Raw genomic sequence first — 13495 nt, 5'->3', positions numbered from 1 at the left:
GTATCTTAAGTTTCTGATATTTTGCTTAAGTAAGAAGAGTGTTTCATGTTCTTTGTAAAAAGCTGTGTAGTATGAGGAAAAGCAAAAGGAGAAGAAGAAAAGTTATGTCATCCTTGCTTTCTAAACTAAGAGCATAAAATTCGAAATGATCCTATGGATTCTTTTGGAAAGAATATTAAGTGATCGTCTGGGTTACACCCCTACCTTCTAGTGGCACGATCAACTGACCTGAATGATGGAGTGAACTTCATGCCATTTTACATACTGACTCATTCATTCATTCATCATTTACTTGGGGAAAACAATATTTGCAATAGTGTGGAAGGTTCAGGGGATACAAAGAAGGGTAGAGTGCAGGTCCCGTCATCAGTGGCTCACCATCTAACAGAACAGGCAACACATAAATGGAAAGATAGTGTATCAAGTGCTTAATGGGAGTATGAGAACAGAGCTGTGACGGTGCTTTTTCCTCCTTAGGAAGGGTGAGGGAAGGCTTCCCAAAGCACGAAGGTATCCTATGTACTGAGTGTTACCGGATAAATAGGATTTTACTGCCAGGGAACAAGCTAGAGGAAAAGAGTATTCCTATTCTAGGCAAAAGGAATAACATGTGCAGAGGTATACTTACCTCCTCTTGCGGAAAAAGAGTTACAGACTTTTAAAGTTGAAGAGGTTATCCAAGATATTTTACTTCAACATCCTTGCTTTACATAAAATTAAATGGAAGCTCTTGGAGGCAAATCTACTTGCCCAATATTACTTAGAAATTACAGTATCATTTTAAGTATTCTTTTAGACTTATGTAGTTCAAAATGTATTTTGGTCAGCTATAACTCTATTCCAAGAAAGAAGGTTCTTCCTCATGTTTTCTGTGTTTATAAATCTGCTTTACTTCCAGGCTAAAATGTAATTAGGTGTTATTTCTATTTCTCTTAAAATTTTTTTATTATGAAATTCCATGAATTCAGAATCATATAACAAACATCTGTTATCTTACCACCAAGAATTAATTGAATGCTAACATTTTGTCATTTTTGCTAAAAGAAACAAAACAATTTAGGAACGATTGAAATCCTCTTTGTATCTCTCTCCAATTTCATTCCTAGCCTCCTTCTCCAGAGAAAATGCTCTATGAGGTTGGTGAATATATATTCTTATGTAAGTACTCATAAACAATATGAAGTATAAATGATGATATACTAGATGTACTTTCTGCATCTTTCATTGATGTGTGATATTTATTTAACTGTATTTTTTCATATAAGCTCAAAATAAAACATAGCATAGATGAGTAGGCAACATACTCTAGTCAATAGTGCAGATTTGCTGTTGTGTTGTGACTTTGTCCTCTTGTGTCTTCTTCTTGGTACCTAAAGTGCCACCGTCTTCTTGTTAATTCTGCACTGTTTTGAAAGAATGTAATTCTTTCATTCTGTAGGTTTTCAAATGTATTTTTAAGGCTTTTGTTGGGAAAACAGTTATTTCTGTGAGCTTACATCTCTCACATTAGCGCTTTTAATTCTTTCCTACTGAGATTGTTGTAGCAGGAATACTCTCTAGTAGAGTCAAATGACCAAGAAATGACTATACCATGTGGCATAAAGTCTCCCTTCACACATGTATTGCTGGCAAGACAACAATGCTAGGTAGTAAGAAGTCAGTCGTGATGTGTGGGAAGAGTTAGCCTCTGAAAACTCCATGACAGGATGACCCAGGAAGAGGATGTTTATCTGGACTTCGAAAAGAGCTTAGAAGTCCTTTCACCAAGGGCCTGGTCCTGGCATGGGGGATGATGGGGGAAGAGATAGAAATTTTATTGTGAAGGAGAGGATTACTGTGGGTGTTGAGAACACATTTTTAACCTTTGATTTATTGTGCCAACTGTAATTAGCAGTAAATGTTTTAAGTTAACGACAATCAGCTGGAATACCACTAAACATATGTGGCGATTGAGGAGCATAATAAATGCAAAGAGTCCCCTTGTTTCTGTTACTAGAAGGGAGATTCACCCACCACATTCTATAACAGTGAAAAACTAGAAATCTGCACAAATGCTTGTAATAAACAAGCCAGTTACTCCTAACCTCACTGGTATTTGAATTCTGAAGTAGTTGTCCCCATGCAGTAGCAACAGAATAATGGAGGGAAAAAGTTAGTATTATCATTCTGGCTTGTACATTTTGATGTTTAACAATTCTGGCACATGGTCACAGGAAAGCTTATCTAAAAATACCAAATTGTAGAAATGAAAGGAAACACTTGATCCCTAAGAAACTCATTCTTCTTGGAGTCAGGCCCAGCTTTTGTTTCCTTCTGTTGGTTTGACATACATAGGAAGGAAAACATGAAACATTCTGGTGCTTTAGAACTCTCTGATGATATATAATGGGCCATTGTATAACTAGTGCTAAAGCACAGGTAAGTTTCATATGGGGAATATTTAAAAGGAAACCAGATGCAGATGCTTTGTTTAGATATGTATATATATGATCAATTGATTTTTGACAAAGGTGCAGAAGCAGCCCAGTGAAGAAAGATTAGTCTTTCCAACAAATGGTACTGGAACATTAGAAGCTAAACCAAAAAGAAACAAAAAGCCCTTGCCTCATAACTGGACATAGGCCTTGGAGATAAATGAAAGAGAGGAGATTGTAAGAAATTTGCCTTGTAGAAATAGAGGAAGTAATAAAACTGCCATGAGAATTGAAACATCAAAATGGTAGAGGGAATTATTGTAAAACAGTTTAATCTTTTGAATGAGGAGCATTGTGTATTGTAGGAAATGTGTATACATTATAGCTGAATATGCATTTAATCCACTAGCTTATTAAGCACCCTACCATTCACAGAGCACTGTGTTAGATTGGAGGGGTATTATAAAGGTCCCTTGAGGGAATCATATATAAACAATAACAAAACAGTGATAAGTGCTATCATAGTGGTGCCAGGGAAACTCAGAGGAAGGGACTGGCTAATATCTACACTCATCCTGAATGGGCTTCCCTTGCTAGCCCACTGAGCTCTGAGTACACTGAAGAATGTTAGTTGATCCACTGTCCCTTAGAGCACTTTGAGAAATTGTTGTTCATTTGATAGCTAAAATGCAATAAGGGATCTCTTCCATCTGGTGCTGCTTGAATCTGTGATAGTTACCTCAGGCTCAAAGAGTAGACAAAGTGAAGGAACCTGATGTGGTTTCCCTTTACCTTTCCTTTTAACTGTCATTTGATCTGCTTTTAAGTAGGTAGTCTTTCTCTTGCCTCTAGTTGCTGACCATTCTATATATAATCTCTATCACACAAGGAAAGCAGCAAAGGAATTTTTTTAAAGACTGCCAAAACTCTGTAGGAATGAAATATCACTTTTTTTTTCCATAAAGGAGTTTCCATGATACTCCACTCACATACAAAAGAGAAGTTGGAGTTGCACGTGATCACTTTGGCCAACCTTTTGCGGGTTTCTAATGCACATTCTCATCTCTCTTTGAAGGACTGTTCATTGCAACTTATACACACACTTTCCTTAAAGCAAGTACTACTTTTATTCTCTTCTAGTCTTCTGTCACGTAACAAGAGCGTTGGTGGAAATTGCTTTTCCATAAAAAGAACTGTGCCACCTACTCTTCAAATGCCACTGATTAAGAAACCATTGATTGATTTTTCCTAGGGAATAAATTAGGCTTTCCCCTGAGAGTGAAAAAATAAATAATGGGATATAAAGAATGAAGATAGCTTTGTGTTGTGAGGAAAATGTTTATGTAGTTGCCATGGAAATAGCATGTAGGCATTTAAACCAGGAGCTTATGATGTCTCTGTATTTGCCAAATATAATTCAGATGTGAGTACATTCATTCTCTTTCTTGGCTCAAATTTAGTCTGACATATGTGGTTATGTAAAATATGCTCTGCTTTAGCATATTTGCTTAATATTTGCAGGAAATGTATAATACAAGAGGCTGCCATGTTTTAAGGTTGTATAATTGAGGCATAGAAATAAAACTAGGGGAAGCAATTCTCAGCAAGTGATTCCTGAAAACAAATAACAGTAACAATCAGAGCACCCAAGGCTGGGTTTTCCTGTGACATTCATAACTAACAGAGCTAATTAATTTTTATTAATGAAACATTCACAATATTGGACCGAATTAGTACTAGCTAATTGTTTGTGAGTGATGTCAGATGCTGAAAATGCACAGTTTGAGACTTTATTCTTATTTTAATGTATGTGATTTCATTTCACAAGTGGAATAAAACACAATAGGCAGTGTTTCTGAATTATTATTACACTTTTCTGTCACAGGACAGCAGTTAGCCTTCAATTTCATGCTTTATAAATGAGGCACGATAGAAATCTAGAGAGGGCATATATGGAGTTTGAAGATATGGATAATTTGACACAATTTTTCAGAGTTTGAACTTTTTTTTTTTTACTAATTCCAAAGATAATACAGACAATGCAAACTGTACCTGCAGCCACTGCCTTTTATGGGGCACACAAACTAGAACAATAGGAAAATCTAAAAATGATTAGAATATGCTCTATTCATGGAAATGGGGTGTTAAAATTAATCCTAATAACTCATCTTTTTATGCCAATTTTGCTACCCATTTCATAGCCCATAGGTTTATTATCCCCTCACTTAGATTTCCTCTAAGATATCATGTGCTTTGTAAGCAGATAGCCTAGTGGTTTAATGTCTTATTAAAGCAGTAATTGCTTATATGGTCCAATAAATATAACAGTAATTTAATGAGACCAAATAGTTACACAGATGGAACAGTGGGAAAAGGCTAATTAGAGAAAGTTTTTCAGCGAAGGTAAGTTTTGAGTCAAAATTTAAAGACCTTTCTGAGGGCATTTAAGCAATATATACCCAAAAAAAATTTAATATATATATACCTGTAAAATCTAAGGAGATAAAGATGTTTGCAAAGATTTAATTAAGGGGGCATTAGATTATTGGTTTGAGACTTTCCTTTTGTAATATAAATACTATTTAAGTTTCCCTGTAAATACTGCTTTAACTGTATTCCACAAATTTTTGAAATTTTATATTTATTTTTGTTCAGTTCAAAATATTTTCTAATTTCCCTTGAATCTTCCTCTTTGAATCATAGATTGTTGGTTTAGGCAGTTTCCAGGTATTTGGAGATTTTCTTGGTAATTTCTGTTATTAATTTCTATTTGTTATGGGCAGAGAATATTCTTGATTTCTTTTAAATTTCTTAAGATTTCTTTCATGACCCAGGATATGGTGTGTCTTGGCGAATGTTTCATGTAAAATTGAGAAGAATGTATATTCTGCTGTTGTTGGATAAATGTCTTTAAATGTCAGTTAGATTCAGTAGGCTGATGGTATTGTTTAACTCTTCTGTATCATTGCTAATTGTTCACTGTTGTTTACTGAGAGAGGAATGCTGAGATTTCCAAATGTAATTGTAGGTTTGTCTATTTCTCCTTTCAGATCTGTCAGTTTTTGCTTCATGTATTTTGAATCTCTCTTGTTAGATGCATACACATTCAGAATTATTGTGCCTTCTTGGAGAATTTACATTTTATTAGTATATAAGGGTTGCTCTTTGTTACTGTTAATTTTCTTTACTCTGAAGTCTACTTTGATAATATAACCACTCCAGCTTTATTTTGATTAATGGTTTCATGTTATATCTATCTTTTTCCTCTTTTAAAAAAAACTTTTAACCTACCTATATAATTATATTTGAAGTGTGTTTCTTGTAGTTACCAAGTAATTGGGTCATGATTTTCCAAATCCATTCTGATAATTTCTTTAATGTTTATACTATTTACATTTAATGTAATTGACATTTAAGTTTAGGGCGACCATTTAATTAATTAATTTATTTATCTAGGCTGTGTTGGGTCTTTGTTGCTGCACACAGGCTTTCTCTAGTTGCGGCGAGTGAGGAGGGCTACTCTTCGTTGCAGTGCATGGGCTTCTCATTGTGGTGGCTTCCTCTATTGTGGAGCACGGGCTCTTGGCACGCAGGCTTAGTAGTTGTGGTACACAAGCTCTAGGGTGCACAGGTTTCAGTAGTTGTGGTGCACGGGCTCAGTAGTTGTGGCGCATGGGTTTAGTTGCTCCGCGGCATGTGGGATCTTCCCAGGCCAGGGATCAAACCTGTGTCCCCTGCATTGGCAGGTGGATTCTTAACCACTTCACCACCAGGGAAGTCCCTAGGTTGACCATTTATTTTGTTTGTTCCCTTTGTTTTTTTTTTTTAAAATAAATTTATTTATTTATTTATTTTTGGCTGTGTTGGGTCTTCATTTCTGTGCGAGGGCTTTCTCTAGTTGTGGCAAGCGGGGGCCAGTCTTCATCTTGGTGCGGGCCTCTGACTGTCGCGGCCTCTGTTGTTGAGGAGCACAGGCTCCAGACGCGCAGGCTCAGTAGTTGTGGCTCACGGGCCTAGTTGCTCCGTGGCATGTGGGATCTTCCCAGACCAAGGCTCGAACCCATGTCCCCAGCATTAGCAGGCAGATTCTCAACCACTGCGCCACCAGGGAAGCCCCGTTCCCTTTGTTTTTTATCCTGTTTTCTCTTTCCTGATTTATTTGAACATCTTTTGGTATTCTATTTAACTTACCTGTTGTGTGTTTTACTCTGTGTCTTTGTAGATACTCTAAGGATTACCATGTACATACTAAACCTTGTACAATCTACTGAGAATATTTTACCGCTTCAAGTAAAATGTAGAAACCATATCACCATATAAATGGCTTTATCTTTGCCCTCTTTAGGTTATAGTTACTTATATATTACACTACATGCATTGAAAACTCTATCAGACAATATTATTTTTTGCTTTCAGATGTCAAACATATTTTTAAAAATTCAAGAGGGGAGAATAGTCTGTTATGTTTATCCAGATAGTTACCATTTCTCTTTCTCATTCTTTATCTTAATCCTCCAAATTTCCTTCTGATAGCTTCTCTCTGAACAACAGAAAAAGCAATTCTTTTATAGCATATCTGCTGGCAACCTCTTCTCCTGTTCTTCTTCATCTAAAGTGTCTTTATTTGACCTTCAGGTGAAGGACATTTTTGTTGAATATAGAATTCTTAGTTGACAGTTCTTTTCTTCCAGGACTTTAAAAATATTGTGTCGCTTCCAACTGTCCTCCGCTGTTTCTGATGAGTAATCTGTAGTCATTCCAATTGATTCCCTAAAAGTGTTGTTTTTCTTTGGCTGGTTTCAACTTTTGTTTCTTAGTTTTCATCAGTTTGATTATGATATCCTGGGTGTGGATTTCTTTGGGCTTGTCCTTTATTGAGTTCACTGGGCTTTTTAAATCTGTAGGATTATGTCTTTTGCCAAACTTGGGAAGTTTCTTCTAATGTATTTTTAGCACCATATTCTTTTTCCTTTCCTTCTGGAACTCCAGTAACATCGATGATAGGCCTTTGGTTATTTTTCTACAGGTCTCTGAGGCTCTCTTCTTTTTCTTTGTTTCTTTTTTTTTTTGGCTCAAATTTATTTCTATTTTTCAAATTGTATAATTTCTATTGAACTATCCGCAAATTCACTGACTTTCCTTTATCGTCTGCTATTGAGCCTTCCCAGTGAATTTTTTCATTTAAAATGTATTTTTAATTCCAAAATTTCCATTTAATTATTCTGCATATCTTCTATGTCTTTGCTGAGACTTTCTAGTTTTACATTTGATTCAAAAGTTCTGTTAAGAGTAATTATACAGAAAACTAAACAGAACAATATTTATATGATTAGTGGTTGTTTATCCCTCAAGGTATTTGCTCTTGTACTTTCCTAAGTGAAATAAAAGATTATTTTTTATAATGCAGCTATAATCATTTTCTTCTTGTAATTTCTAAATCCTTTTTACTGTGTGTGTCCTCTTTGGCCAAGACCCAGAATAGTTTTAATAACTGCTCATAAGAGGCATCAGAATTTTTTCTTATTCCTTTATTTATTTTCATTGAGGCAGAATTGATGTAACATAATATTAACCATTTTAAAGTCATAATTCAGTGGCATTTAGTACATTCACAATGTTGTACAACTACCACCTCTATCAAGTTTCAAAACATTTCATCACCCCAAAAGGAGACCTATCCATTCTCCATTCCCACCTTCTCTCAGCCCCTGTCAACTAATCTGCTTTCTATCTGGTTTTAACTATTCTTCAGATTTCATAGAAATGTACTAATATCTGTGATCTTTTGTGTCTGGCTTCCTTACTTATCATAATGTTTTTGAGTTTCATCTATGTTTGTGGCATGTATCAATACTTCATTCATTTCGATGGCTGAATAATGTTCCATGATATGAATATGCTATGTTTTGTTTATCCATTCATCTGTCAGTGGACACTTGGGTTGCTTCCACCTTTTGGCTATTGAGAATAATGCTGCCATGAACATTCACATACAAGTATTTGTCTGAGTCCCTCTTTTTAGTTCTTTGAGGTATACAGCCAGCAGTAGAACTGCTGGGTGATATGGTAATTCTATGTTTAAATTTTGAGGAACTTCCACACTGCGTTCCACAGTGGCTGCACCATTTTACTTTCCCACCATCAATGTACAAGATCCATATCCTCACCAATACCTGTTTTTTTGTTTTTATGATTATGGCCATGCTAGTGGATTAAAGTAGTATCTCATGGTTTTGATTTGCACTTTACTTATGACTGATGATGTTGAGCACCTTTTTGTTTGCTTGTTGGCCATTTTGTACCTCTTTTGGAGAAATGTATTCAAGTCTTTGCTCATTTTTTAATTGGGTTGCTTGTCTTTTTGCTATTGAGTTGTGAGAGTTCTTGATATTTCTTAGATACAGATCTTTTATTAGATATATGATTTTCAAATACTTTCTCCCATTGTATAGGTTTGTTCATTTTCTTGTTTTTTTTTTTTTTTGTGGTACGCGGGCCTCTCACTGTTGTGGCCTCTCTGATTGCGGAGCACAGGCTCCGGACGTGCAGGCTCAGCGGCCACGGCTCACGGGCCCAGCCGCTCTGCGGCACATGGGATCTTCCCGGACCGGAGCACGAACCCGTGTCCCCTGCCTCAGCACACGGACTCTCAACCACTGCGCCACCAGGGAAGCCCTGTTCATTTTCTTGATAGTGTCATTTGATGCACAAAAATTTTAATTTTGATGGAGCCCAGTATATCTGTTTTTTCTTTTATTTCTTGTGCTTTTGGTGTCATATCTAAGCATCCATTGCCAAAGCCAAAATAATGAAACTTACCCCTGTGTTTTCTTCTAAAAATTTTATAGTTTTAGTGCTTACATTTAGGTTGTTGACCCATTTTGAATGAATTTTTGTATATGATATGAGGTAGGGGTCCAACTTCATTCTTTTACATGTTGATATTAGTTGTACCAGCACTATTTGTTGAAGAAACTGTTCTTTGGCCTATTGGATGATCTTGGCATCCTTGTCAAAACTCAGTTGACCAAAGATGTATGGGTTTATTTCTGAATTCCCAATTCTGTTCCATTTGTCTGTTCTTATGCCCATACCACACTACTTTGATTACTGTAGCTTTGTAATAAGTTTTGAACTGGGGAAGTGTGAGGCTTTCAGTTTAGTTTTTCATCAGATCTTCTTGGTTATTCAGGGTCCCTTGAGATTCCATATGAATTTTGTAATCAGCTTGTTAATTTCTACATAAAGGGAAACTGAGGTTTTGATAGGGATTGCATTGAATCACAGGATCAGTTTTGGAAATATTGACATCTTAACAATATTAAGTTTTCCAATCCATGAACATAGGATACTTTTTTATTTAGGTTTCCTTTAATTTCTTTCACTTATGTTTTGTGGTTTTTAGTATACAGTCTTGCACCTCCTTGATTGAATTTTTTCCTAAGTATTTTATTCTTTTTTTATGCTATTGTGAATGGAATTGTTTTCTTAATTTTATTTTCATGTTCATTTTTAGTGTATAGAAATACAACTGATTTTTGTGTGTTGGTCTTGTGTCCTGAAATTCTTGCAAAATTTTTTATTTGTTCTAATAGTTTTGTGTGTGTGTCTATTCTTTAGGATTTTTTATCTATAAGATCTTGTTATCTGTGAGTAAAGATAATTTTACTTCTTCCTGTTCAGTTGGGATGCTTCTTATTTTTATTCTTGCCTAACATTGCTCTGGCTAGAACTTCCAGGACAATGCTGAATAGAAGTAGTGAAAATGGGGATTCATGTCTTATTCTTGATCTTAAGGGGAAATCTTTCAGTTTTTCTTCATTGAATATAATGTTGGCTGTGGGTTTTGCATAAATATCCTTTATCGTGTCTTTCACTCCCACCTTGAAGATATTAGAGTTGCAGTTATTCCACATACTTTCCAGCATTTGGTATTATTATGCTGTATCATTTTAGCCATTCTAGTCAGTCTGTAATTGTATTTCATTGGAATTCTAATTTGTTTTTCACTGGTGACTAATGACATTGGACACTTTTCCATGTGTTTCTTGGCCATAGAATTTGTTTTTGAGAGGGTCTTCACATTGAAAATCAATGTCAGATAATTTACCATGTAAATGTACATTGAATACAATAGGAGTCAGGCCCTCTTAATGTTTAGTATGGGCCTCTAAATTAAGGTGTTATTGTCAAATTGACTGTTAGTATTGCTTTGGGTCTACTTTTATACTAAAGATTTGACAAATTTAAGTTCTATTATGTAATGTATATGAACATTAATAACTTCTGAACATTTAAACATTTTAAAGAACAAGAAGAAAATAATTTTCCTCTATTGTTGATAGGTGAATAATTATAGCTGTAATTGGGCATACGTTAAAACTTTTTAAAGAATTCGGTTGATATTACTAATTAAGAAGTTATATTATGCCAAATGGCATACTTGTGCTTCTGAATGATACTTGTCAGCAAATGGGCATCATTGTGTTTGGGTAATATCTCTGAAAATGGAGTTGTCTCCAGCTGGTTATAATTAGGATTGGATTGTTTCATGCATCAGAGACACTAAAGTTGGTTCAATTCATGGGTCCCACAGTTTTCTAGTTATTTTGCTCATTTCCTGCAACTTCAAAATGCTCATCTATTTCTCACAAAATATTTGAATGAGTACAGACAGAAATGTATAACCAGGTTGCCACTATTATTAGCTGCTGTTTTTACTCTCAGGTATTGAACTGTAGGAATGAAGAATGGCTCAGAAACCTTGTAATAGCCTAGAGAGTTATCCTTTGAAAAAAAAATGCATTGAAATAAGCATGTTAAAAGAGCCCAGGGGGTACAATAAAATGTAGTAGGAACACTCTGTAAATCTCACGGTCTCTCTTAGTTTGGAATATCTGGGAATGATCGTCAACTCCTATGAACAGTTTTGTGACTTTTGGAGTTAAATTTGTCATTTGTAAGATTTTTAGCATATGAAGGGATGTCCTATTTTACTTGGTCTCTTTCCTAATGCCATGGTTTTTTGTCTGCTTACTTATAACTGTATTTAGAAGAGCTAACATTTGTTAACCATTTGCTATTTGTCTTGCATGGTGCTAGTCTCTCTTCTTACATTATCTCTAATCCTTACCACAATCTTGTAAACCCAATTTACAGATGAAACTAAAGCTCAAGAGTTTGTTTCTTTTTTGTTGTTGTTTGTTTTTAAGAGTTTGTTTCTTGCCTAAAGTCACAGACCACAGTAAGTGGTGATTTGAACTCAAATTTGTCTAATCCTAAAGCCTGTAGTTTTCCCACTATACCAGTGGTTCTTACCCCAGCCCAATTAAAATGGAATTTCTGGGGTTAGGTTTTAATATGTTTGAGCAGCTCTCCCAGATAAGTAATGTGCATCAAGGGTTAGAAACCACTGGATAACACCCTGTGCTTACTATTATGAGACCATACATCAATAGAAGAGAAAGTATAGTTTAAAATAAACCCATATTTTCCTTTAAAAGTATGTACAGTATTATCCATTTATCTCTGCCAAAACATCTATGTGAAACTTCCAATGCACTGAGAACATGCTGAAGCCTCCCTTTGCTACTGCTCATTCCTAAAAGTGATCCTTCCTTCCTCCTCCAAAAAATGTATGGTACCGATCAAACACAACTGTGAAAAGAAGCAAAACTGCCCAAAACCCATGAAAAAAACCCTTGAAAATAGGATTGGAATGCAGATGAGAAAACACGCACAGTAGTGGAATACTATAAAAGATGTGAGATTATAGGGGTGCTTTATGTCTAGCCTGCTGGGCAAGCAAACATATGGATCTACCTCTTCCTACCTTCATTTCTCCTTAGTGTGTATGATGCAAAACCAGGAAGTGTGGGTGCTTTAAAAGCCAAGGCAATTCCCCAGTGTTGTCAATATTCAGAAAGGATAGGGAGCCCCCCCAAATACTAACCATGTTCACTACCCAATGGAAAATTTTGCCCTTCCCCTAAAAAAATGCTGCTGTAATCACATACATCAGACGAACAAGATATCTCTAAAGCCTAAACAAAGATGAGCCCACAACCCAATTATCATAAAATATTTAAAGAAAACTAATACTGTGAAGGAGGATACCGAACTATGCAAATGGAAGAACTAGTACCCAAGGAATCAGAGTTAATAGAGCAAAACAGAACTTTAGAATAAATATAATATCCGCAGAGACATGCAGGATGACACTGCATTTATTAAAAAAGGAAATTTTAGAGCTTTTTGAAATTAAGAACAGTTTAAAAGGAAAGACCATAAAATTGGGAAGAAAAAGGATAAATTAGGAGGCTTGGAGTCATCCATTCATCTCCATAAATGCTTAGAGAGATGTGTGGAATGACATTCAATTAATATTGACACTTTTTCTTTCTGGGTAATGGGGTGCTGGTTGGTTTGTTGCTTACTATATTGTACTTTTGGGTTATTAAAGTTTTTATGGAAGCATGTTTCGTTTCATAAAAATTAAGTCATTTGCTTAAATAAAATTAATGAATTAAATAATTGACTTAAAGATTTAAAAAAGAAATTGATAAAATAATTCAAAGAAAATAAAGGTCCAGATTAATAAGGGTAAGATCAGAAATTAGCAGCATTTTTGATTGATTGAAAAATTTATAACATGGATAAATCATGGCAGGTCTGGAAAAGAACAAAAAAATATTAAAAATTAAAAAGTAAGCACGACTAAATATACAGAGATTTGTAAAGTTGCAAGAACTCTGTATAAATGTATACTAATAAAATGTGAAAGCTGAGATTCAGTGGGTAATTTTTCAGAAATATATGACTTATTCCAGTTATCACAAGAAAAGGTAAAAACCTTGAGTTAACTAATAATTATAAGAAGAAATTGAAAAGAAATTTAAAGATTTGTCCCTACAACGGCCCAGGTTTTACAGGTGAGTTCTAGGAAACTTTTAAAGAACTCATATAAACTTGGATGATATATAAAAAGATAGGACCCTACCCAACTGGTTTTATGATGCTAATACATTAGTACTGATACCCAAACCAAAGAGAGACACAGAAAAAGAGAGAGAGAGAAAAGA

General features: G+C 35.1%; 1 protein-coding gene across 17 annotated transcripts in view; it reads left to right on the top strand.

Annotated features, from left to right (window-relative positions):
- The window catches only part of PEAK1 (pseudopodium enriched atypical kinase 1), a 292180-nt gene that overhangs the window by 154565 nt on the left and 124120 nt on the right, over nucleotides 1-13495 (top strand). The window contains exon 7 of one of the 17 annotated variants that reach the window (XM_033440134.2): nucleotides 1107-1158. The exons of the other annotated variants lie outside the window; for them this stretch is intronic. The gene's annotated coding sequence lies outside the window, so the exon portion shown is untranslated. The remainder of the gene's footprint in view (nucleotides 1-1106; nucleotides 1159-13495) is intronic. 17 annotated transcript variants of the gene reach the window in all.

Source organism: Orcinus orca, chromosome 2 (genome assembly GCF_937001465.1).
Source record: "Orcinus orca chromosome 2, mOrcOrc1.1, whole genome shotgun sequence".
Classification (NCBI taxonomy): Eukaryota; Metazoa; Chordata; class Mammalia; order Artiodactyla; family Delphinidae; genus Orcinus; species Orcinus orca.
Note: the sequence above shows the minus strand (reverse complement) of the source record. Positions and strands in the feature narration are given on the sequence as shown.